Raw genomic sequence first — 27208 nt, 5'->3', positions numbered from 1 at the left:
GCGGCGGTACCTGCATAAAATAGCGTGCATTGGAAATGTGGACCCGTATGAAACACGGCCGTGGAGTAGAAACCATGAAGACCAACCGCTATGGACGTAGCCTGACATATTTTCGTACCTTGTCTGTGGAATCAGCCCGTACAAGTTGTCATTCAAACAAAGGTAAGTCAGCTTGAGTACTGTGTGTGAAATGTGTTTGATTTCCCTGCAGACATTCAGATTAGTGCAGCATAAATTCATTCATGAGGGGGAAATTACAGTGAGAACGTGGAGGCTGTTAGGTGGATAACATAGTGAGTTCAGTGCATTGATGTGACATTGTTCTGAAGGATTTAGTTATTCTTTATGGTCAAAGAAATTGCAATAATTTATTCATATTTATTATAAATAATTCTAATTATACATCTTGCTTCTGTGTTTGTATCCTGTGTCACTAAAAATACATTTTATTTTAATTTTATATATTAATGACCTGCAGAATCTCCTTATCATATTAAGTGATTCATAATTGTCACTTTATGCTTTCTCCATCTCTAAAGTGATGACATCCTTGCATTACATACTTTAGGTTCATTTTCTGCAGGCGGGTTTCTGACAGAGAACAGGCAGATTTAGAATATAACATGCAGCGTTCTATAGATGGACACATAAAGAAATGAAAAATTACATGTATGTGCTAACTTTCTAAACACTTTGTTACATTTATGATAAAGTAGATAAAACACATTTATGTCGGCCTTGGCTCATAGTTCTGTTGTGTGTTTCAGGTGCTGCACTCTCAAAGACTGAACCAGCATTGCAGCCATGGGTCACTGTGAGCATCACAGGGAAGGTTGAAGCCGCCCACTGCACCTGTATGGCCGGAATCTTGGAGACCTGCATCCATGTCGCTGCTCTTCTGTTTAATGTAGAAGCAACTGTGCAGATCTGTGGCACAAGGACTGTTACAGATGAACCTGCATGCTGGGTTTTGCCTGGTAATATGACCAAGATACAGCCAGAGGTTGGCCATAAGATAGACTTCTCCTCTTCAGCTGCCCAAAAAAAGGCTCTTGATCAAAACATAAACAGACCATCCGTAGTGAAAGGTAAAAGGAGCCGTCCTCAAAAAAGAAAAATCCCACCTGCTACTGTGGAGGAGTTGTCACTGCTATAATGCCATAATGTTTTATCTAGGGGTCTAGATTTATGCCTGTAGTGCACTGCCATGTAAATAATTTGCATTTACTGAATATGTACTGACTGAGTACCACTGTTCAAAAGTTCAATAAAGAAACAAACTAATTTTTGCCTCTTTTTTTTAAATTAAAACCACTTTATAGAACATCACATCAGTTACAATGTAGAATCCATGTCATTTATAGTTTATAAAAGACAAAATGTTTACACAAAATCATGACAGTGTTTACATGATATCACCCACTACTAACATTATTTACTGTATCTTTTGAAAAAAAAAATACCGCTATTTATACAGCACAAGACTTAAGAATATTTAACAGGAGCAAGTTTCATTTTTCCCTGGTTTTACTACCACACTGTTCAACAAACGCAGCGAACTTTCACCATCTTATCCTGAAGGGTCACCTCTTCACCCTCACATGGAAGAAGTAATCTGATTGGCATGGTGGTATGTTTGAAGCAGGTCCCTTGTGTAGCGCTGGAACCCAGTCACGATGTGTTTCATCCATTTCATAGGCTGGTTTGCTGCAATAATGCCAAATAATTAGCAACTCTATAAATAGAAGATACTTCTGCAAAATCACTCAGTAGGATGTTTGTTCTAATTTGCTATGACCTCAGAGTGCATCGAAAATAAAAACTAATAGGCTATAAAGAGTGATATGAACATATTTAGAACTTACCGGAATGAAACTATCTGGAGCACCAACAGATATTTGGAGATGGAAGAGAACTGGATATCAGCTCGTCTCACAGCTGCTATCCAGGCTAGACGCCTTCGTTTGGTAACATCCGATACACGAGCTGCCTCATGTTGCTTCCAGGTGGGGAAAGAATGAAAAGACAAACCCTTTTCAAGCTTATTCTCTTGCCGGTCATGCGATCGAACATTGCAGCGGACCACCCAGCCTTCGCTCCCTTTTCGCTTGCGCTTTGTTTCAAGAGCTTTAGACCCCCAAAATGGCGGATCGGGCCAAAATCCTTTCCACGCCCACCCCCGTGACATCACGCTCCAAAGCCCTATAGTCAATTCACATTCGTATACACGCAGCCAATCAACGTCGTTGACAGGCTATGACAGCGTCCTATGTGCCGACACCGGTGTTTTAGCTAGCAAAGCGGCATGGCTGATGTGCAGTGAAGCCACATTAATGACAACGTGTACAACCATTGGAGATGTGAGCAGGACAGACGGAACAATTGACGGAAAAAGTGTGGACTTTATACCAGTTTTTAAATTGTGTTGAGAGGCCACGTAAAACCAGAGTTATTTTAAAAATATTTGCAATGTTTGGTTTTCTTCCTGAATACTATCGTTGTTTATATTTACTGCGGGAAGAAACGGTAAAAACGGCGTTTTATAAGGAAACCGCTCGAAAGCACTCTCTGCCTGTGAGCAAACACAACACCAAAACCCCCCCACCCTTTCCTATTGGTCGAAAAAATTACCGTGTCGACCAATCAAAAAATGATATGGCAACGTGGCATCTAGTTGTTAAGAAACGGGGGGAAGTTTTAGGAGTGACGGCGGTGTTCTGAGATGTGAGAGATTTGAGACGTTTAGCGCAAATCTTGTGTAGTTAGTGTGTAGTGTAGTCAATAGTTTTGTTGTGTGTGTCAGAACAATGAGGCGGCTGCTGAATGTTACAGGTGTTACAGGAGTGATACATCTCCTGTTGTCAGGCCTGCAGGTATCAGGCTGTTGTTCTCCTTTATCTCATAGTGGACAGAAATTATTTTTTGGAGTGGCACAAATAATTTGTGTGGCATCAGATTTGATGCAGAACAGCTGATTGTTCTGTAAATACTTTGAAATGTTTATTTAAAAACGCCTTGGCTGCATTAAAAAAAAAAAATAGCTGCAAAAAACTTTGTTGTTTGCCAAACTGAGTTACTTTTTTGAAGTAGTAACTATATAATTAATTGCCCAGCATTGGTCATTATATACTGTATTTTGCAGACAGAGAGTTATAGGACTCTCCCAGACCACAGACTCAGACTCATAATACAAGTCAGAGCTTTATGAAGAAAAAAAAAGAAAAAGTTGTGTTTTCAAAATTGGAGTTAAAGTTATTTTTACTTCCAATAGTGTTAACATACTACACAGGTCATGAAAAAGATTTTTTAAATTTTCATTGTAAGTGGGCTAAAGCAGTTAATTAAAAGTAGTCTAACATAAATGTAAATGTTGTAATTTGATTATTGTAATAAACCATGTAACTTGGATGGATTAGATGCTGGCGTGACCACAGTGCACACGTCTGATGTCGCTCACAGTGGTCCAAGGGATCGCTCAGGGAGTTTGTGTGTTCGCTCAGACACATGAAAAATTAGAGGGAACATTGGTCTGAATAAAGAGACAAAGTCAGCAGTCTGGCTATGAATGTCTTTAATGTTTCCCAGATCAGAATCACAGCATACAGTGTATAATAACTTCTAAAGTAAACAGAAATATCATCACCTCATTTATTTATATAATTTTACTTTACTTTTTTTTAATAATCATCTTTTTTTTATTCCATTATTTAACATTTTTCTTCATCTCAAGTCTCGAGTTTCTGAGTTCAACAAAGAAAGTAGAAACAAGACAACAGGTGCAGATTTGCAATGGACACCAAGCTGAGGGTTTCTCTGTGGGTGTCACTGTCTCTGTGCACGTTTGACACTGTGGAAGTGACACGGGATCATCCAATCATCATGTTTTGCTTTGCTGACAGTTTTTGAGTGTTGAAATAAAATAAATCCAGCAGTTAAACCACAGAAATGACAAAGTGTGGCTCTAACAGCTGTTGAACACACACAGACTGTGATGTACTCCACACGTCACCCATCGCTCTGCACTTTTCGAGCATCCAACTGTTTTTCTGCTACATAACATCACTGCAGGAGAAAAACAACGGACGGACAGACAGCACAGTGTGACACGAGCAGGTCAGACCACCTGTGTGATCTCATGAGTCTGTGAGGATATGAGGCATCTTATGGTATCAAAGCCCTGGAGTCTGTCAAACATGGCTACATGTAAACACTGCTACATGTTAGGTGAGCTAACATTTAACTGACTGCACTTTTTTTCAGTCTCAGTTTAGGTCATTTATGTCCTTACTGCGAATCACTGAAAGGCAAAGCTGGCTTTTATCGCTCTGATGTTACGCACATCATGCAGCACAGATTCATCTCTGATCACAAGACTCATATTTCACAATAAAAGTCATCTAAGGCTTGAAAAGAGGACGACGATTTTATGACAATCGCAGAAAAAGGAGCAACGAAACGATTTAAAACTTAATGAAAATGTTTTTTCTCACTGAAAACTAGCAAATCCTAATAAACAGCATGACTGGCCCTCTGCTGTGAGGAGGCTTCAGTGGAGATGACTTCTGCTACAGCGACCTTCCTGCTACAGGATGGTCACATGGTAACGATCAACGTTATGACAAAAATAAAATAAATGTTTAAAAAACAAAGACAAAACTGATCGGTAGTAAGGATGAACTCATTTGAAACCTCAAGCTAACGGCCATTTTTTTCTTTTCATTACAAACTGCACCTGTTGTCTTTTGTCATCACAAAATAAGCATATCATTCATTCACTCCAAAAAAACAAACAAAAAAACCCCAAAACAAAATAAACAAGAAACTTAATATTTACAAATATTTTGTCTGTTTTTTTTCTTACACTTAAAAATGTACAGTTCTGATCTTCTTCCAGATGTTTCGTCTCCATCCGTCTCCCAGTTTGGTATTTTCTTCTCTGTCCAGTGACCTCAGAGTGAGCGCTGAATGTGCCACAATGGCGCCCTCTAGTGTTAGCTTATAAAACAGACAAGGAGAAAGAACAGAGCCGAATGAAAGGACTCGTTTGTGTTCTCTCCTCTGCTGTAGCTGTGTGGTGCTGAGGTTAACGACACAACCCTCGCCGCCTCCTTATACACAGGAGTGAGTACAAAAGGGTTCGTATGGACGCATCAGCCGGCCGTCCTTCTGCTCGACACTGTTAGCTGAAAGATGATGGGATCATCCTCTGTCCTGTATTTAAGGCTGAGAGTCTTTGTCCAGTCTCTTTTCCACAGCTACTGTCCACAGCACTGATCCACCTGCAGCACAGCCCCAGTCAGTTGTTTTATGATTTACATTGTGCACGTTTCCCTTCCAGTGAGCTTACAAAACCTCTGACAGGAGAAGTCAGGCATGTGTTTCCCCCACCTCCTCTTTTAGGCAGTAATAAAATAGAAAACAAACAATCAAACAGGCTAAAGCTAGAGCACAAGCAAAGACAGCACCGGTGACTAAGTTCTCCCGTACTGGACGTACGCTACCATGTGGGCTCAAACAGCAGCACATCAGCTCAGTTTACATACTGTTGACATCTTCATCAGAGGATCAGCAGGGAGCGCTGCTGAGCTGCAGTCGTCTCCACCAGAGTGACGGAGCAGGAATCACAAACAGCACAAACCCACCGTGTTGTTTCTACCCTGTTCAGGAGATCTGAGCCCCCATCCCTTTTTTTCATGTTGCAGCTCTGCACTGCAGGCCCTGAACGCCTCCCGGTTACCCTCAGTGTGCTTAGAGTTTAATTTACAACCGACGAGCTCACAGATCATCTGCAGGCAGGTGAATGAACCCTTAATGTGAGGATAATAGCAGAGCTGAACTGAGGTCAGAAATAGTCAGGAACGGTGTCGACACAGTGAAGTCAGGTGTTTGGGAGATTTTCTGATTATCAGTTTGGGGGTGGGGGGGTCGGTGTTAAATAACAAAGGTGGTGCAGGATGGAGAGAGGAGGAAGGAGGGAGGGAGCGGTGATGATATGGAGGAAGGTGTTTGGTTAAGCAGCAGGAAGGAGCTCATGCTGGAGTCTGAGTTTTTACTGTTGGACTTTTTCTGCTTTTTGTTTATTGTTGTCTGACGCGGACCCGCCTACGCTTGAGTGATGCAGACGTGATATCACACTCACACAGTGACAGCCGCTCCCACACACACACACACACACACACACACACACACGTCAGTCAGAATACACATGTGCCAGAAATAAGGGGTCAGACAGGAGCAGCATCAGTCTCTGCTCTATTTTGTTAATAACGTAGAAAAATAATTTTGTACAATCAAGCTACATCGACGGACGCTTTACCTCACGTACCCTAACAAGAAAAAGTAGTGACAGTAAGATGAAGGGCTGCACATGACACCATGACTAAGTTCACAGCTGTTGCTTTGATTCTAACGTTTAAGACTTTTGGCATCGACTCCGTTTTAATAAATGAGCGCTGGGAGGCGTCGTTTGACTTCAGGAGCTCCTGCGATGCTCTTACTCTGCGGGAGAAAACCAAAAACCAAAAGTAGCAAACATGGAGCGATATGACTCGTTTAGATTTTGGGAAACGTGCATCGACAGGTACAGTGTCCTTTTCCCCGCGTCTTTAAAAATAATTCATGCATAGATCCCCCACTGAGAAAACCCTTTTATATACTTTCTCCTTTGTACACATTTTATATAGAACTATATATAATATCATTTCTCTATATCTATATTTTCAGAAAAATTCTTTCCACACAATAAAAAACAACAATTAAACAAATGCTTCAAACAAAACAACAAAAAAAGAGAAGATGAAAGAAAGAAAACCACGACTGAGGGCCAGTTTGGCACTTTGTCATGAGAACATGACAGAACTCTGTTAGTTGACGGTAAATAGCGATACTCTATTTTTCTTTCGTTTTTCTTCTCCCTCGATGAGAAAGCAAACACAGCAGTACTTACTTGGCACCTAAAAATGCTGGTAGAATGAAAGATATCAGTGTTTTCATAGTTATATGTTTAGTGTACGCCTCCCCCTCCAAACTGCTCAGCAGATCGGGAATTTTTAGAGAAGAGCAGGAGGGAGGCGTGTCACATGAGAGGAAGAGAGCAGTAATAAAACACGGATGTAGAAAAGAGAAGCATAATGTGCACATAACACACAGGAGATGGAAAAAGAGATGACGCTAAAAAAGAGAAAACAGCGAGGAGCGAGAGAGCATTCGTCCCTTTGACGAATGTTGGAGGTCTTGAGCCTGGAAACAGCAGACCGTCTTTGAAAACAGTATCTTTGAAAGATCTGAGTCACCCACCCCACCCCACCCCCACCCAAACTGCTCATCTGCTGCTGTACACTTCAGTTGCACCTCCACATGCCACCAGTGGAGGGAGCTGCCAAGTTTTACAGCACATGATGCAGCAGGTGTAGTTGCTTTTGGAGAAAGAAGAGAATAAGAGGACAGAACGAAGGCCCACGTCTAGAGGCCTCCCTTCCAGAGCGGTAGCAGAGCCAGTGTTCCTGGTCCCTAGGTGGCGCTGTGTCGGGCCTGTCCCTACTATACCCTGGTGGTGGAGTGGGGGTGGGGCAGGGTGTTGTTGTGGCCGGTGGAGGGGAATGTGTTGAAGGCGTGAAGAGGCTGCATGCTGGTGATGGTGCTGGGGATCATGGTGATGGTGTTTGGCGTCATCAGCGGCATGTCATCGGGGGCGCGGCGCAGCGTCAGGGTGTAGTCGGGAGGGCAGGCAGGCCGCAGGATGTCGTGGGGCCGCAGGGGCTCCATGTCGTGGTGAGCGTCGTGCTCCGAGTGCTTCATCTGCAGGGACATGATCTCTTCCTCCTGGCTGTGAGCCAGGTCGTTGGAGGGGCTGCCCCACTGAGGGGACAGCCGGTGCCGGCGCATCTCGTGCCGCTTGTCACGCTTGTAGTAAAGGGCGGCGAAGGCCAGGATGTTGAGGAAGAGGAGCGACGCTCCAACCGCAACTGTCACGCTCAGTTCGGTGGAGTAGTCGCGGGTGTCTCCGGGAAAGAGGTCCTGGGGCGGGCGCTCTGAGCCCTCGGGCTCAGGATCTGACGGGAAGGTAGGGTAAGGATGACGAGTGGTTCGAGGAACGTTGTTTCTGGGCCTCATGGTGCCGGGGTCACGGCCTGCAGGGGAGCGCGTAGTGGTGGGAAAGAGCACGTCGTGCAGGCTGTGAAGATGAGGGACTAATTCCAGCCAAAAGGCCACTTTGTTAGCTCTGTAGTTGTCTCTGACACGAGGTTTCAAACCGATGTGAAGGTACTGCTTGTCCTTCGAGTTGAACTTGGTCCAGATGACCTCCTCGAAGCGGTTGGGCTTGGTATGAATGAACTTGGTGTCCTGAGGGACGGGCAGGTTGGGGTCCCTGGTGGAGCATAAAGGTTAAACGTTTCAGTTCAAAGTTATACTCAGTCTCCATTATAAGTAACATGTGGCATCAATACACTGAATACAGACAGGAGGCCCATTCTCTGTGCAACCTTTAAACTATCTAAGACCAACCGGCTGCTCTGGGATCTGGATGCTTTTGGTGAACCAGTATGTTCAATTCTTCAAAGCCACACGGCAATTAAACTAGCAACCCAGATTCAAGTATTCAAGAGGACTACAAGGCTATAAGCATTTTAATTACAGATTCACACTAAAACAAAAAAGATGACATAAAACTAAATCAGCCGGCAGATTCAGCCCATAATAAGCGGCTGCTATTATTGCACCACTATCATACTTTACTGCAACAGTTCTATGGTAGCATCGCCTGTTAGTGTTAAAGCAAAGCACATGACAACAGTAGAAACACTTTAGGATTTCTACCACAATAAAAAATTCAATAGATCAAAGAATTTAATGTTTAATTAATTTAATTTAATGTAATTCATTTTGTAATTGTTTACAGCTGATCCTAAGAAACATTTCATTCTTAATATAGGCGCTAATAAATTACATATCTCAGTTTTTCTTTGTACCTCTCTAGCAGTGATCAGTCAGGGGACCTGAAGGGACCACGATCACCGCACCACAATTTCTCTGTTCTTGAAAGGCTCTTCATGTTACATCTGTGTTGATCATTTTTGACAGAGCCTATAGTTAAAGCTGGAGCACACGACCCTAAATCAACCCTCAGTCCTGCTGATATAGGCTCAGTTTGCAGTGGGAAACTTCCCATGATGCATTGACTTCATCATCCAACTGTGTTTACATGTCGCTGCTACATTTCATTAACTTTTGTTTCTTTCTCCTGTAATTTGATTGTTCTCACTCTCTCTTTACCTCAAATTATAGACTGAATGATATTTAATTTTTTTCAACTTCTTCAAAAAACTGTAAAATCTGAGATTATGTTTAATTTAAATCATCACTAATTTGATCTGGTTAAAGTGTTACAGAGACTGAGCCCTGAGCCATTTAAGTCCTGTGACATGTTAACAGACTTAGATAAATTTACCTGAACTGTAACAAAACAGAAACACTTTGGAAACACATTAAAGTCTACAGCTAAATCAACACCTTTGCTTGATAAGCCTGTAGTTCTGTCAGAGAACAAACCGTAACAGCTACAGTTTACACTACTATGATATGAGGCCTACCCAGTCTTTGCGAAGTTAGTCCAGTAAGTCATGACCACAGCGCTCAGCATCACATCGTTCTTGGAGAAGTTGCACGGGAACAGGTCCGTGGCACCGATCATCGGTACGCCAAACACGTAAGGTATCTCGTCTCCGTGCGCGGCGTCGGCCCACTCGGGCCGCGTCTCGGTCTGGCAGTGGTGGTGTCAGTGGTAAGACATTATAAAACACATTGAAGGAATACAAAACAGTCAGAGTTTTGTTCAGAGAACTACGTGCGCACGGGTGAGTGATCGGTGATACTCACCCCGAGGCTTTGCAGTCAGCTTTATTTATACTCAAGCATGTTTGCGTCACAGACACATGTAGGAAGAGATAACATACCACTCCTTACAAAGCATAAAACATATACGTTCAACTGTCAGTAAGGAACTGGTCAAGCCTATCTTAAGGGAAACAGAAGCCAGTTGGTTCCTGTTCCCAACGGCAGACTCAGCAAACTCAGCAAAGGTGAGGTTTCCTGTGGCAACCTCCTTATGCCAGTCATTTTCTTAGAAGTCAGCAAGGCTCACGTGCATGTGTAGTGACAAGATACATGTAGTATAAAATATATGAACATCATTGTACATTCGCAAACCTATTTAGGGAAAGCATGTTATTTAATAAAACATTAAACAAAATCTCTTAACATTCCCTGCTGTTGTTCAAATATTTTTTACATACTTCAACTTCTAGTCACTTGTGTATACATTTTCAACCAGAGTATCATTTAGTAAAATTGATATGATCAACATTTAGGTTTGTTTTCACTTTGTTGACAATAATTAAAAATTGTCTTCTTCTTCAAAGTCTGTGTTTCGGTCCTGATGTGTAAGCAACATCATCGTCTCTTGGTGAAACGTAACATGTGGTGTGATGGCAGTTGCTATGAGTCTGTTGATTAATGCTCTAATGCAGGGAATACAACAACATCCACATAGAGTGAGTATTGCTGCAAATACAGCCATGGACACTAGAATTGATGACACCAGAGTACGGTACTTCCCGAACATATCCATCCAGCTGTCCCACATCGAAGTGTCGACTCCCGAATGTTCTTTCATTTTTTCATTTAGGGTCTTTAAACCCTCCAGGGCTCTGGTGAGGCTTCCATCCGCCGCTGTATTGTTGGGTATGAATGTGCAGCATTGTTCTCCAAACATTGAACATACCCCATTCTTTTCACTCAGGAGCATGTCCAGTGCGACCCTATTCTGGAACGACATTAGGGATGTGGCTCTCAGTTGCTCAGCTACTGCGTGGAGTCCGGACATGGTCAGATTGCCTAATCGCTGCACGTTATAGTGAACATAGTTTATTCTGTCCACGTTTTTGTTGATAGTGCACCACCAGCATACTGATGACTCGAAACCAGCAGCCACCTGGTCCACTAGTTTGTATTCATCTGGTACTCCTCTGGGGACTCCTATGGCGTCTATGTACGTTGGGTCGGGCTCAGGTTGCGCTGGGGCTGGAGCCGATCTTTTCTTCCGGCTTGCAAACCATTGTCGTTCAGCATTCATGGTGATGTCAATCACTGAAAGTTTTATAACCTGAACTGGTAGTAGGAGAGATATCAGGCCACACATTCCGGTCTTATTCCTGGGCAGTCGATCGTAGATTTGTGGATCTCCACACCACCACCAGACGTCAGCTCTGCTGTTTAGACAAATTTCTAGCAGATCCTTGTGTTGGCGTTGGTGTCCAGTCGTTTCCAGTATAGGTGAAGACTGTGTCCCAGCCTGGGTTGGTGGCATCTGAGCTTGACAGGTACCAGTCATATCCAGGCCACTGGCTCCCTAAGTATCCTCCGATATGGAATGAGTTCAGGGGAATCCATACTGTTGACGAGAAGCTCGTTTGGTTGTAACACAGGTACAGGTCTGCTGTGGTTGTGACCTGTGTTGCGGCCGTCTCGTTACAGGGGTTGAATCCATTCACCTGGCTCTTGATGGCCACCAACCACAAGAGTGTACATAGTACTGTGATGACAAGTGTCATTGCAGCACTTTTGGTGTCTTTAGATCTTCTTTGTTTTGTGAGTGAGTTTCTTCTCGACCCCTTGTCACTCCCAGGGCCCCTGGTGAGTAGACCTCAGCCAGAGGAGTGGGATCCCAAGTGTTGCCACTGATCACCCTACTCCCCACCGAGCGAACACCAGAGGTTAGGGAGGACTGGAATCTAGGCTGTTGCTCACTTTAGGCTGACGTCGATGAATCCTGGAGTAGTTCGACCTTCTTCGTGTGGCTTTGGTGGATCCAGGAGGGGCGTTCAGCAATTTTGCAGGCTGTTGGTGTGGCCAGGAGGACTTGGTAGGGTCCTTCCCACCTCGGGAGGACCAGTTTTTCCTCTGGAGCACTTTTATCAGGATCCAATCCCCTGGTTTCAACCTGGAAGAGACTGAAAAAGAATCACTCGGCAGTTGATTGTTCAAAACTATTTCCTTGTTTTCCAACAGTTTTGTCATCCATTCTGCCAGCGTTGTTTCTCTTATGGATTTATCTATCGGTTCACTTGTAATGGGTAGAGGAAAGGGTCGCCCATGTACTATTTCGAAGGGTGTCAGTTTCTGTGAGCCTTGTGTTAGTCTCATCCACATTTTGACCAGACCTACACATTCAGGCCAGGGGCGACCAGTTTCCTCCATGCATTTCCTTAACCTTTGTTTTATAGTGCCATTGGTTCTTTCTACCAGCCCTGCACTCTGTGGGTGGTATGAGCAGTGATGTTTTATGCTGAAACCTAGCGCTTCGGAGACTTTTGATATTACTTCATTTACAAAGTGTGTGCCATTGTCAGATCTTATTAGATTTGGTATTTCATATGTTGGGATAAAATGATTACACAAACATTTTGCCACCGAGATTGCATCATTTTTCTTCACTGGGTAGATTTCTGGCCACTTTGAGAATACGTCTATGATTACTAGTGCATATTCTACTTGTTGGTGTTTATGTAATTGGATAAAATCCATGTGTATCGTATGAAAAGGATGTGGCGGTGTTGGGAAATGGCCTCTCTTTGGCCTTAAATTTCCCTGTGCATTATGGTTTTGGCATATCATGCATGTTCTTATATATGCTTTAGCTGAGTTTTCAAAATTTTTTGAGTAGAATTGTTTAGAAAGAATATCTACCATCCCTGCTGTTGACAAATGGCAATGCCCATGTGTCACTAATGCTGCTGTTTTATGTAGGGATTTAGGTAGAATAGGTTTCCCATTACACGTCATAATATCATCTTTCAGAATTGCGCCATCTTTTAACCACGAGGATTTTTCATTTTGTGGTGCCGCCTTTTGTTCGTTTTTAAGGATTTCTATTGGTATCAGGGAGCACGAGGTTAATGTAAGAACATTTGTTTTTTTCTGTGCAGCTTCTTTTGCTGCTTTATCTGCAAAGTTATTTCCTTTAGTGATGTAAGAGTCATCTTTTTGATGTGCAGCACATTTGCACAGTGCTAATTTTCTGGGTAATGTGATTACTTCTAGTAATTTTTTCAGATGACTGCCATGTTGTACTGGTGCCCCTGTGGAGGTAATCATGCCCCTATTTTGCCATATTTTTGCGAAATGGTGTACTGCAGCAAAGACATACTGACTGCCCGTGTGTCTCTCTGTCTGTCTGCGTCCTTGACACAGTCAGCTCCTTTTATGGGCATGTAGTTCCTGTTTCTCCAGACTAACCAAACTCTTTGTTGAACTTTCCATATAGCGACAATAAGTGTCCAACATTTGAGAGTTGTCTCACATGCGTCAGGTAAGACAAATTGGCTTAGATTTAAAATTGAAGTCACTGCATGGGGGCACTTTGATGATTAAAGTGTGTCCTAAAACAATGTCAGCTGACTTTTTACTGCCTCTGCTGCGGCTACACCGGTTTGCACAAATGTGGGCAGGCCTGACGCAACAGAGTCTAATTTACAGAAGTAACATGCAAGCAGACGTTGTTTTTCTCCAAATGCCTGTGTTAAAACAGCTTTCATGTAACCTGCACTTCCATCTGCATGTAAATAGAAAGGCTATTTCCAAGTTACTGAATGCTTCTTCTTTTTTCCCTTTGTAGATACAGCACTACATATTACTTAAGGCATTTTAGACAATTTCTATTTTGTTTTAAAAGAATTCATGTATCTCACACATGTTACATATGTCAACTTCTAAGTTGGGAAAAACTTTGCATTGCTTACAGCTCGTAGCTCACAGCTCTAAAACTAGGCATCAGTAAATCATGTGCCTAATCATTTCGTGTCACTGTGATCCTCAAGTATGATCACAGATTTGTTTTTCAAACCAACAAAACAAACAAACAAAAACAAGTTGCTGATGGCATAAACGCTTTACACACGAGTTGGGACACAAAAGAAAAGAACTGCTGTCAGAAACAAAGCAGAAGTGTGAGAGAAAAAACTGAGATCACAGACTGCTGCATGTGTGAGCTTTTAATATCATGCAGCTTCTGCTCTGAAAAACAAAAAAATTAATACAAAATAAAAAGTGTGTATCTTGCTCATTAGCTTGGTAGTATAGGTTTGCTCTTCATCTTAACAAAATCTCATCTAGGATGACAGGTTTACAAGCGGGTCAAGTGTCTCTATGCACTTAATTAGTTTACATATTTTCTTTATTTTCTTCATCTCATATGTCATTATACTGAATTTGAGCAAACCTTAAGCTTGATACAGATTACTTTTAACAATTATCCACCTCACATCACAACTGACTGAGGTGCCTCTTCATATTTAATATTATTTCATTATTAATGTTATTATCTTTTTATATAACAGCAATAGTATATTACAATATTTTATTTGTGTCCACCAAGGGCTGAGGGTGAGCTGCAGTCTCACCCTTTCCCAAGCTGGAGACATTTTCCTTTTCACACACTTTCTTTGGCTGAACAATGACACAACCTTAATATACCTTATGCATCTCTCTATTTCATTTAATATGTGTTTGTGTGAGTTATCTGGTTTCATGCATTCTATCCATTCTAGGCACGGTCGTCCTGCCAACTATATTTCATTATTAATACCAGTTTACCGGTTGTTATCCTTCTATTATCAATTTGAATACATTAAATAAGCTCTAATTTAATTTAACCTTTTGTTTATTCCACTTCATTCCTCTTTCCATGCTTTAAAACATTACACCTTGTTTTGCTTTTATTTATTAATACTGCCAGCACACACTGTGAGACGTTCTGGTACTAGAGTCAGAGGAGGTTATTAAGTCAGCCTTCTACCCTGAACTAAATTCAGGGCGGACTTAATTTTATGCGTTGATGCGCAACCTTTCTCTTCCTCACCATTCAGTACTCACAGGAAAACACTAGGAGTAGTGCAGGAGCCTAGAGTTCCTATTCAATGAAGCACTTACACTGTAAAATGTAATATTGTGTTTAATTAAAAATATTAAATAGGCTGAACTCAATTTTTATCAATTTGTTATTAGAACTCAATTTAAATAAGTTACCAGTACTTTTTATGCAAAAACGCTGATAAACTCCATTTATTTGAGTTGTCTTAACTTAGAAAAACTAAGTAAGCTGGAAGTTTTGCTTCTCAGTGCGGAAGGATCAAAGATGTGTTTTGAAAATGCCACGTGACTACCGTCCTCCTCCCTCTTGGATCAGTCCGCATGTTCACGGTGCATTTTTTATGGAATATGTTGAGCAAACCTGGAGAAGCGTCAGCTCAAGATATTACTGTTGTCATTGCTGTGGATCTTTACCTGATACACTGACTTGGTGAGTAAATGTTTACTCTTATTCAAACTGATTTTGTGGCTTCTCTTAGTTTAGCACCAGGTTTAAAATCTTGCTAGCTAGCTAGTGTTAGCCTAGCGTTGCTTCTGCCGCTGGGCTCATGTTACTTAAAAATTAACACCACAGCCTTAAAAACCTTACATAAAACTATGTGGTGAAATTTTCTGTTGATTGTTTGAAATAAATAAGTGAGATAAGAGCCCAGACAAAATTCTTCGGGAGGTGCAGCCGTTAGGGGTAGGGTGGGATGTGGGGGGTGGATAACAGAGCTCTCCGAAAACGTGGAAGCACTTTTGCAAATATGTGATATTTTGATAAATTAAGTAGATATTTGAGCATTACACAGCTACATTGTCGCCTGAAAATATCTTGAAAGGTTATTTTGTGACCCAGAAAGGGTAATCTGGGGAAAAGGAGGATCGCATTTGTCGGCCACGGTTGTCGGAGCCTGTGCGTACTTGTAAGCGCGGCAATGGCGGAGGAGCGCCGCTGAAAAACTTATTACTTTTTCTGGGTCACAAAATAAACTTTTAAGATATTTTCAGGCGAGAATGTAGCTGTGTAAATTTCAAATATCTGCTCGATTTATCAAGACATCACATATTTGCAAAAATGCTCCGACGTTTTCGGAGACATCTATTTTTTTTTCATGCTTTGTAGCAGCTTTAGAACATCTGTGGCATCTATTAATGTCAAATCTAGCCTTTATTTAACGACATAAGCAAACTCTATGTTACAATGATTGCACAGCCATTAAGGATCAAATCAATGTTCTGTTTTTTCTCCCTCTGCTTGCTTCTTACTGTCTTTGAGGCTCAGGACCAGCACTCCTGTTGTTGAACAGAAAGACATCAGTAAGTATTTTGGTTTTCCAATATATTAGCAACTGTCAGTGACATTTATATTAATCAGGCTGAACTTTAATCATACTTTAGATCAGCCTGTTTTACTTATTGTTTTATTTGTGCTTTGGTTTGGGGAAGTTGTTTCTTTACTGATCTTTTCCTGTCTTCTGTTATTAGACTTGAGATATGACTGCACTATGCTGTTGCTGGTGACCACAGTTAATTCTACAAGACATGCTGTGTAAGTAAACAAACAACAACAGTTTGGTCTGCATTTCTCGAAAGATCACATCCCCCAAACTTAGTTTAGAGGGTCTACACTGTATATAGTGAAGTCTGCAAGTTTTCTAACAGCAAAATCTGTTTTGTGCCCAAAATCATTTTGCACATCATTAGAATGAAAGTTCTTGGCCATGTTTGCATAGCCCTTTTTAAAATGATGCTTTCATGACATTATTGTGTGTTGGGTGGTGGTCAGGGCTATCCAGACTGACAAGTGGGACATTGAATGTCACCTCTCCGGTGGGGAGGGAGCCTGAGATTGTCTAAATTGGAGTCTGTTTTATACCAAATGCAGAAAAAAATGTTTTAAGAAAGCAATTAAGTTCATGTTCCAAAAAATATGATTGTTTGCTTGCAGGACAACAGGAGAGATGAGTCCTCCGTCACAGATGGTGTGGTCAGTGAAGATGGTCGCCTGCAGGTTCAAGCTCATTGCATCTCCAACCCACATCCACTGCTACTGTACTTAAGGGAAGTTAAAGACTTTCTTCTGCACCTACATTTGGATCACCTCGATCCATGACAGTCATTCAGGCAGTAATGCCTGGACTGGAAACAAGCCATCCTTAAAATAATACAACATTCCAGCTCATGTGTTGGAATGGAAAACAAATGTGTTGTTTAAATTAGAGACTGCACTTGTGACAGAACAATAAATATTTTATTTTGATTATATAAGTAATGTAAGTACAAAACAAACTTGTGGTAGACCTAAACTTATTTTCAGAATAATTACATCTGAGACTTTGTTTCATTGTAAGATTATAATTGTTTGTTGGTCAGCAGAACATGTCCAGTATGTTGGCTGTTATACTTTGTTGTGTTTGAAAATAAAAGTTGGACTCATTTTAACATCATTACAAAAAGTGTTGTTAATTATTTTTAATCATATTCAGGTTACCACAAATTGTTTTTTCATTTAGTTGAACTTAACATGTTTGTCAGTAGGTAAACAATTAGTATTGTACAGTCAGAAATATCAAGTTATTGTTAATACTGCAGACTTGCAATGAATAAGTTGTCCTAACAGTCATCGTAAGTAAGCTTTACTTAGTTTTTTTGAGGCAACGAGTTTCCATAATTTTTTTGAGTTCTGGGAACTAACAAGGCTGTACAGTGTACTCAAAATGAGTAAGTTGCCCTAACTTGGTCATCTTACGTAAACTTGATCCAATTTTTTTGAGTTCTGGGAACAAATGAGCTTGTACAGAGTACTCAAAATAAATAAGTTGTCCTAACTTAGTCATTTTTAGCTAAGCTTTACTCAATTTTTTTGAGGCAACGAGTTTCCATAATTTTTTTGAGTTCTGTGAACTAATTAGATTTTACAGTGTACTCCTCAACAAACATACAGCGCGTTTAGAAAAAATCCTATTTTTATTTGACACTCTCATTACCTTTCACTCCCGGAGTGAAATGAAACCACGAGCTACCAACCTCTCTTTTTGTTGCGGACTGGGCCCACACCGGGCGACTTAGTCCGTCTTACACAGGCGAGCGTTTACGTGCGGGTCCACACAGGACCCGGTCCACACAGGACGTTTTACAATAGGACACGTCTGTCCTTTTGGCCACACAGGACCCTTCTACTTTGAGCAGTGTCAGCCTAAAAATCGATTATTCAACGCAAAGTGTTTCTGGCTGCTTTATATTCACCTTCAATGTTGCGCTGTGTTCTTTTTTTCCGGCGTCACCGGGTCCTGGCGTCGTGGACCTGTATACGACACTGGCCAGTAGGCGAATCTACGACTCTGGGCTTTTCCTCGCTTCGCTGGAAGCGGTGGTTTACAGTGCAGGTAGTCACGACGTCAGGATCCGGCGGCTCCGTCTGTAAATAGTTAGATGATATAATAAAATCAATCAACAATCCGGCTCGAAGGACCAATTAAATGTCAGTGGTAAGACATTATAAAACACATTGAAGGAATACAAAACAGTCAGAGTTTTGTTCAGAGAACTACGTGCGCACGGGTGAGTGATCGGTGATACTCACCCCGAGGCTTTGCAGTCAGCTTTATTTATACTCAAGCATGTTTGCGTCACAGACACATGTAGGAAGAGATAACATACCACTCCTTACAAAGCATAAAACATATACGTTCAACTGTCAGTAAGGAACTGGTCAAGCCTATCTTAAGGGAAACAGAAGCCAGTTGGTTCCTGTTCCCAACGGCAGACTCAGCAAACTCAGCAAAGGTGAGGTTTCCTGTGGCAACCTCCTTATGCCAGTCATTTTCTTAGAAGTCAGCAAGGCTCACGTGCATGTGTAGTGACAAGATACATGTAGTATAAAATATATGAACATCATTGTACATTCGCAAACCTATTTAGGGAAAGCATGTTATTTAATAAAACATTAAACAAAATCTCTTAACAGGTGGTAGAACGTGTAAAAGTAAACTGGGGACTGAAACTCAGCATGGAGTTTGGCAGTGGCCACAGCTGGTGCCACCCACTGGTGGTCCGTAAACAGGGCCAACAGAGTCTTCCGCCGCATGTCGCAGTTGTCCCTGTCCGCCCAGTCTGTGTACATGAACTTAATGGTCTCCCTCAGGATGTCTTTGCCTGGTGAAGAAGCACAGGAGGGGAAGAAAGATAAAAGTGAAAAACTGCTAAGAGTAAAGTAACAGCAGTGCCAGACATTTTTTAAGAGATCGGTCTGATCGAAAGATATGAAACCAAAGCACACGTTGGTGAGATGAACCAAGAGCCAGGAAGCGAGTGAAAAATCTAGAGAGGAAAAAAAGTCTTTCACATAACAGAAGGAGTGACAGGCAGTAGAGAGGAAGCATGGCTGCATTATCCAAACATGTCTGTACTGTGACTGTGGTCCGGCTGTGAGGGGTTCGCAGGCCGATCTGTCAGAAACAACGACGCTGAGATTGGGAGCCGACTACCTGGGGGATGATAGCATTACTGCCCACAGAGCCTCAAAGGTTAAGGCGCAGACACGCCGTGATGTGGATGAGTGGCTCTCTTTAGCACTTGTCTTGTTTGATTCACTTCACATTTTACATTTTACTGATTCCATTCTTTGCTCGCAGGTTTTAAACGCTTAAAGCACTTTCACAGGTTTTGATATTCTTTTGAAAATTCATGTGAACTCAAGCTGTCAGAACTGTAATGTATGCTTTGATAATTACCCACATTTGTCATTTTGACGATTATCTGTTTATTTTAATGAATACAGCAAAAAGAAAAAAAACTAACAAACCAACTAATGCGGCTCCTAATAAGACAAAACCTGATGCTGCTGCAAAACGCAGTTAAGTGAGAGGAGGCTGTAAAATGGAATAACTGAAAAAGTGGCAGTGTACAGAGGTGGCGTCCTCACCCTCTGGGTATCCGTAGAGGTTGTCAACAAAGTTGGAGATGGTGTAGTCGAACGCCGCAGCTGAGATGCTGTCGTTGTCCTTCGTCCACAAACTTCAGCCCCTCTCCCTGGTTCACTCCTATCAGGATGTCATAGTTTAGGAACTCCCCCTGGTGGAGAAAATAAGGAAGAACATGCTGAGTGCTGGAACAGAGCCTGTGTGCATCACAAGTCTACAACAGGAAGTGCAGCTGAAAACCAGCTTTGGGAATTGGCAGCATTTCATTTCCCAGTAAACAAAATAAAGAATAGCTGTTGGCATGAAATTCCTACTATAAACTGTGAATACTGCAATATATGCAGGGTTCATACACATTTTTCAGGGTCAAATTCAAGCACTTTTTAAGCACATTCAAGGTCCATTTTCAAGCTTTTCCAGCACATTACCAAAAAAAAGAAAGTATGTTTCACTTTGCATCACCTCAGTAAGACCATGTAAACATTTAAACAAATCATCTTAGGACGACTTAAATGTCTTTTGTTCCTCTTTTTGTTAAAAGAGAAAAATGCACCACACAAAAATAGTGAAAAAGGAAACGGTTGCCTTACATGCATATAGTGTACAAACTCAACAAACACATTCCTCTTAAAATTAAGATGTGCAAATGTGAACAAATCAACTTGTTAGAGGTCTTCATCTCCACTGTAAATAAACAACAACCCAGAAAACAGGAAAACTGCACCAAACACCACAAACACCAACAAATTAATGTCTTCTCATCAGATATTGATGCTTCTTTCCTGTGTGACACAAAAAAAATAGGAGACAGATGTTTGTTTGTTTTTTTGTTCTTTTTAACTAGTTAAGCACCCGAGCCCATAAAATGGGGACATTTCATTTTCGAGCAGGAAGCTCCCCCTTTTTGTTAAACCCTTTAGATCAGGGGTCGGCAACCTGCGGCTCCGGAGCCGCATGCGGCTCTTTAGTCCTTATAGTGCGGCTCCGCGTGGTTTGGGAAAATAAATTAGTATTTAGCTGAAGTGTATTTTATTTATGTTAGTTCTTTTTTTTTTAACTTGTAGTTCTAAATTGGAAGATTATTGTGATTTTGCAATATACAAATAAAATTATATTTTGTTATTTTTCATCGCTGGGGCCGCAGGATGTCGTGGGGTCGCAGGGGCTCCATGTCGTGGTGAGCGTCGTGCTCCGAGTGCTTCATCTGCAGGGACATGATCTCTTCCTGCACGGCGTTTCGCCGGTTTATCGAGACTTTCAACCCCAGGTAGGCCAATTATGGCCCTTTGGGTCTTAAAGGTTGCTGACCCCTGCTTTCAAGTTTGCTCAGGCCCGAGAGCAAATTGTGCACCTCATTAAAGAAAATAAGCAAAAGAGCGCAGAACTAAAAGAAATGACCAACCAGCTCCAAGACAAGAAAACGATGACTGATAAGACACAAAGGGATCTCCAATACATCGACCAAATGGATCAGCTGCTCCAAAGACAGCTCCATGAAGTTGTGGAAGAAAAGAGAAAAATCCAACAACAGAAGGAAGAGCAGGACAAAAAACAAAGAGACTTGCAGCACGAACTGAAGAGCATGCAGGAAAAATACCAAATGCTGAAAGAAAGCCTGGATGAAACACTGCGCCAAAATAAAGACCTTCTTCAACAGAAAGAGCAACAGCAGGAAAGACTGGAAGAAGGAAAACGTATTGTCCAGGACTTTGAGTCTAAAAATCTAAAACTGCAAGAGTTTTGTAATCAGCTGGAGGACAAAGTAACTAAAGTGGAAGAAGAAAAGGACAAACTGGAGAAACGCTGCTCACAGATGCAGAAAAGGATCGATCAGATAGCGAGAAACAACTCCGAGCTCGTTAAGGGGATTTTGGTGGAATTCAATAACTTGAAGCGTGAAAACACTCAAATGCAGGCACAAAAACAACAACAAGACAAAATACATGAAGACCTGCAGCTCACGCTCCAAGAAATCCAGAAAAGAAACGAGCAGTTAGAAGACAAGCACAAAGAAGTCCAAGAGAGAAATGCAGACATGCACAAGGACAAGCTGATACAGGAGGCAACATCCAAACAACTCAAAGACAAGCTTGAAGAACAACAAGCAACATTAGAAGAGGTGGAACAAAGATGTAAGAAACTTGAAAAGCAAAACACAGAAACAATCGATGAGTTGAGAAATCTCATCCTGGAGAAAAAAGCGCTCGTGGAAAAGTGCATGAAAAAGAAGACAAAATGGTTCCGCTTGTTCCGGAGGAGAGACGCTGCTGCTTCCTCACCTGATGTAGCCTCGTCTTGCTCCACCTCTGTTCACCCCCCAACCAGTCCCGGCAGTTGACTGTCCCCTCCTGAGCCTGGTTCTGCCGGAGGTTTCTGCCTGTTTAAAGGCAGTTTTTCCTCCCCACTGTCGCCAAGTGCTTGCTCAGAGGGGATTGTTGGGGTTTTCTCTCCTCTACCTTTTTTTTCTTTATTTACTTGTTTAACTTTTTTCATTATTACTTCATTTTACCTTGTTTCTTTATTTACTTGTTTAACTTTTTGTTCTTACTTCATTTTACATTTTTCTTCATTTACTTGTTTAACTTTTTTCATTATTACTTCATTTTACCTTGTTTCTTTATTTACTTGTTTACCTTTTTTCATTATTTGCTTGTTTAACTTTTTTTTCAACTTATCTAAATAATAAACCAATTGAATTTATCCTTTGAGTATTTTTCATCTCATCTTTACAGAGTTTTTCCAAAACATTTTCAAACATTCAGATCTGTCTTTATTGTCTTCTTGAAACCTCATAGATGGTGAACTAAAAACCTGGAATATGGTTTGAAACATTGTTTCAGCTGAAACCGGCATAACATGCTTGTGTGTGTGTGTGTGTGTGTGTGTGTGTGTGTGTGTGTGTCTCAGGGTATCACTAGTTAGGTCATCATGTTTAGACTCATTCACTCCAAAATTATTTAGGCCAAACCTTTAAAACAGTGTCATTGCATACACATTTTCAATTCACTTCAATCGCACAAATGCAGAAATAATTATTTGCAGTATCTTATTTATTATGAGAATGTCATGACTGATCATTTGCACCTACACCACCAAAAATGGGGGCAAAAGCGAGGAGATCATGTTTAATCGGTTATAACAAGAGGTCAGAAATATAAGTGCCAACATGAGTAATGTGTCCACAGACACCTCAGAATCTTGGCTAAGAGCTCATATAAACCATTTCTACAACCAGCAAACAAAGCAAAGACACCAAACAGTTAAAAGAGCAGTGACGTCACCACAAATCTTTGGTCAGGTAATATCCATATTTTGATTGATGATTTTCTGGAGTTAAATGTGAACCGAAGCATATTTTCAAAGGTGTTATATGCTATAAAATACTTTTAAATAAAATAATCTCTAATAAATTAGGTGTGGGAAATAAAAAAATCAAATTTTTCTATGTTTGAGTCACAGTAACTTTTAGTTGCAACACTTTCAAGCAAATTTAAGAACCACATCTGAAATTCAAGCACTTTTCAAACTTTGAAAAGACAATATTACAATTCAAGCATTTTCAAGGATTTCAAGAACCCTGTATATGACTCTTAAGTCCATGATCTTCATCATATTGCCTGTTCTGCAGGTCACGGCTTCAGGGCCGATCCTTTAAAAGTCTGCAGTGTCGATTAATGCATAGAGCTGCAAAACTCACACTTCTTCCTCTCACACACAATATGTCCCTGTAGTGATTTTCAGATTCACGTTACTGCTTTCTACACACCTTTTGTTTGATTGTTTTCACCTTACATAAAACACTTCCCCCGTCTCACAAAATGACTTTCACATTAATGACACTGATTGCATCTGCAGCCTCTTCAAAATGTAGCATTTATTTAATCAAATAATAATAAAACTTTTGAAGAATCTCTTTTGTAATTAAAAATCCTGGTCAACCAGCAGTGGTTACTTACACTAATAATACACACAAATCAGCTTTTTCAGTTTTTCACTCAGAAGATGATCCAAAATAACATCTGGATGGATGAATAAAAAAGAATAATAATTTTTTATTCTTGTCACATGAAAATATTCCAGTCGAACTGAGAAGAGAAACCTGCTCTTTGAAAACCTCGACGACTCTGTCGGCTTTGAATTACAGGATCACATCTTGTTTGTTCTGTTCCAGCTTAACATTTTCCAGGTCTGACTACATTTAGCTTATTTGCTAATGTGTCTTGTTGCTTCCTGTTTTATTTTGGTAGCGATTGTTGGAAGAAAACTGCTCTCCCAGTTAGTTTTACTTGTCCCAGTCAGATCGCTCTTTGTCTCTATAGTTGTGTCTCTTCTTTGTGTGTACTTGTGTTTATACTTTTCCTATTAATAAAGTCTTATTTGTTTGCATTTTGGGCTTCTGGCAAATGCTCATGACAACACAAGAGAAACTTCTCAGTGTGTCTAAAGTATACCGCCCGATCATGTACATCACCAGCACTGCAGTTATTTTCTCTGCTTTACAGTTTGGTTAGTTTTGGTTTCACGTCATGGCTGATCCCAGGAGTTCTCACCACTTTGCTAGGATAATAAAACACAACAGAGATGTGCAGCTGCTGTTATCAGACCCTCACCTGCTGCATGAGAATCTCTGGATCATCAGGAACTACGTCTCCATCCACAACAGGCCCAAAGGCGATGTGATAGCGGGCCGGCTGGATGTCTTGGTCCACCAGCTCTCTGAAGTTCTTGCGCCTCAGGCAGTCAACCAGGTCAGCCGTCTCTGCGTAGGTGCAACCCACCTTCCGGGCCAGGATCTTGGTGTACTTGAGGGGTTGGTAGTTAACGGACCAGCTGGAGATGGCTGTGCCACTCTGCGCTATGGCCCTGTGGAACAGATCTGAAAGGAGACGTGGGAAAGAGGGATGTTTTGGTGAGGTTCAGGGCGGAGGGAGGATGCTTGATGTATAAATCACATAACTTTCTTTCTACTACAGAACTTGATTAAAAATAGAGTTTAACAATTTTTCCTCATCACATGTTTCTCACTAGAGAAAAGCTTGTAGACACAGGATGGGACTGCAGACCCAGAGCATCACTGACGGAGCATGCTGTGGAGCTTTAGCTCCAAAAAGTGGAGGCAGGACTGGGAAAAAGCTCATCTGAGATGTCAAAAGATCTATTTTTCCCCTTTCTTGAGCTAGCTGCTTTTCCCCCCTCCAAGCTTCTCCTTGGATGTATTTCCCCCTCTCTGTCTCCCTCTTTCTCTCTCCTTTAGTTCTGGCTGTCCTGTGCTGTTTAAACCACTCAAGTGGCTCATTAAGGGGGCCGCCTGGCCCCCTTAATGAGCTCGTTTCCTCCCGAGCTCCCGAGCTCCCTTTTTTCTATCTCTCCCTTCTCCTGGGCCGAAGATTGGTCAGTTAATTATTAAGCAGAGCTGCAGAGCCTTCTTTCCCTGGGAAATCAGTTATAGCAGTGGTTCCCAAACTTTTTTTGCTGGGCCCCCCTTGTTTAACAAGAAAAATGTTCGCGCCCCCCACCCCGCGCGTGCACGCGCGCACGCGCGCACAAACACATCCTTCAACCACACACACCCATATTTTGCTCCATTGCGGTTTATTTCACACCTCACACATTTATTAAACAATTAAGCAAATACAAATAATCTGCAATAAATTACAGGTAGTAAGAAAATAAACTACCAACTCTTTTACGCTCCGTCTGCACCTACACGGGTATTTTTGAACGCGCAGCTGTTTCGGGCACATGTAAACGGCGTATCGAATCACCGAGAACGGAGATTTTTTTAAAACTCCTTTTTTTTTTGCGTTTACGTGTGGACAAGGAATACAGAGTTTGTCACGCAATGTCAAAGGTATGTGCCTTTTTCATGTCACACTGTGCGCCACGTTATTGTTTACATGAGATGAATTGCAGAATGGCAGATAGAGACAAAATACTGTTAATCTGACTCTGCAGGTTTTACACGCTTACATATACAGGCCATTACTGTCCCTGCATTTAGAAAGGCAGAGGCATCACGGTGTAATTATTTTACATGTAGTTGTTTTTTTTCCTGTGTAATAATATTCAACATTGCTATCAATACATTTTTCCAAAAAAACCCTCTACAAAATGGGTTCAAAAACATAAACAACTGTGGGATACTGTTTGTCCGTGATTTGAACAGCCCAGCGCTGCTCCCGATGCAGGGAAAACTAATTCTGCAGGGAGACCTACCTCAGCACTTGTGCAGGTGAAACCAAAGGGAAGATATGCTTCACCATATTTTCTAGTCTTTGGCTTAGAATGAAGTTGGTTTGGAAACATATTCAGCAATGCTTCATCTCCTGCTTTGCGTTTGTGTGGGGGCCCCGTGCTAGCATTGTCCAAGCGTTGTTTTTGTTTTTTTTCCCTTTTCATGCCGCGCCCCCCTGCAATAGCTCTGCGCCCCCCTAGGGGGCGGGCCCCACACTTTGGGAACCACTGAATTATAGTAAGAAGTAGCTTGGAAACAGCTATACCTACATATCTGCACCGAGAGAGGCCGAGGAGGGGAGGAGAGACAGATAGAGAGGATATATTTTATTCATCTTCAAAATCAGTTTCTTTGTCGCTCCTTTAGTGCCTCTTGCCTTATTTATTTGTTGTTTTTTGTACTTCCTGTTCATTATCTATCTTCTATATGTTGGAATTCAGCCTGTTCTGATACTATTTCATGTTGGGAAAAAAGAATCTTTGTAGAGATTGCCATAATTATTGTACATTATATTTCTGTGCCATTAATAAAAAAATAAATTATTAACAGCAAATTTATACATGAAAGACTCTGTCCCAACTTTTACCATCCACTTGCAAGGTTTCCACAGTCGATGATCCATGCAGGAACGTGTTTGCGGTTACTGTGGAGGTCGCAATATAGTGCTCCCCAGTGGCTCCAGCCAGACCCTTCTCGAAAGAGGAGACGAGAGACATGACGGGCTGGGGAAACAGAATGGAACACAAGGACTCACACAAACACACATAAACACAGACACACACAGAGATACACAGGGGGAATCTAATAATCAAGGAACTAAACAAGAAATATAAGAAACACAAAACAGCATAACTAAGACTGTAAATGAACCAGAACATAAACCATAATACAAAATATCACCAAAACACAAGAAACCCACAGTGCTGGGTCAAAAGGACCCAGAACCATCAGAGTTCTTTTCTTTGCTCTTCACTGTTTGAGTGCAGACTCCACATTAAACTATGACAGCATCGTCCCTGCTGCTGCTGTCAGACGTTTTATTCACTCACTGCTCCCAGATGTTTCTACTGAAGGTTTTACTCATCAATGAAAGTTAAAAGCTTGCATTTACCAGTTGACTACCAATAAAAATGAGTGTGCA

The 27208-nt window shown here is 41.4% G+C and overlaps 1 pseudogene; it reads right to left on the bottom strand.

Annotated features, from left to right (window-relative positions):
• Window positions 1-6070: 6070 nt before the first annotated feature.
• LOC109195272 (neuroligin-2-like) lies at window positions 6071-26702 on the bottom strand (annotated as a pseudogene).
• Between the last annotated feature and the right edge of the window lie 506 nt (window positions 26703-27208).

This window comes from Oreochromis niloticus, linkage group LG3, assembly GCF_001858045.2.
Source record: "Oreochromis niloticus isolate F11D_XX linkage group LG3, O_niloticus_UMD_NMBU, whole genome shotgun sequence".
NCBI classification, from domain to species: Eukaryota; Metazoa; Chordata; class Actinopteri; order Cichliformes; family Cichlidae; genus Oreochromis; species Oreochromis niloticus.
Note: the sequence above shows the minus strand (reverse complement) of the source record. Positions and strands in the feature narration are given on the sequence as shown.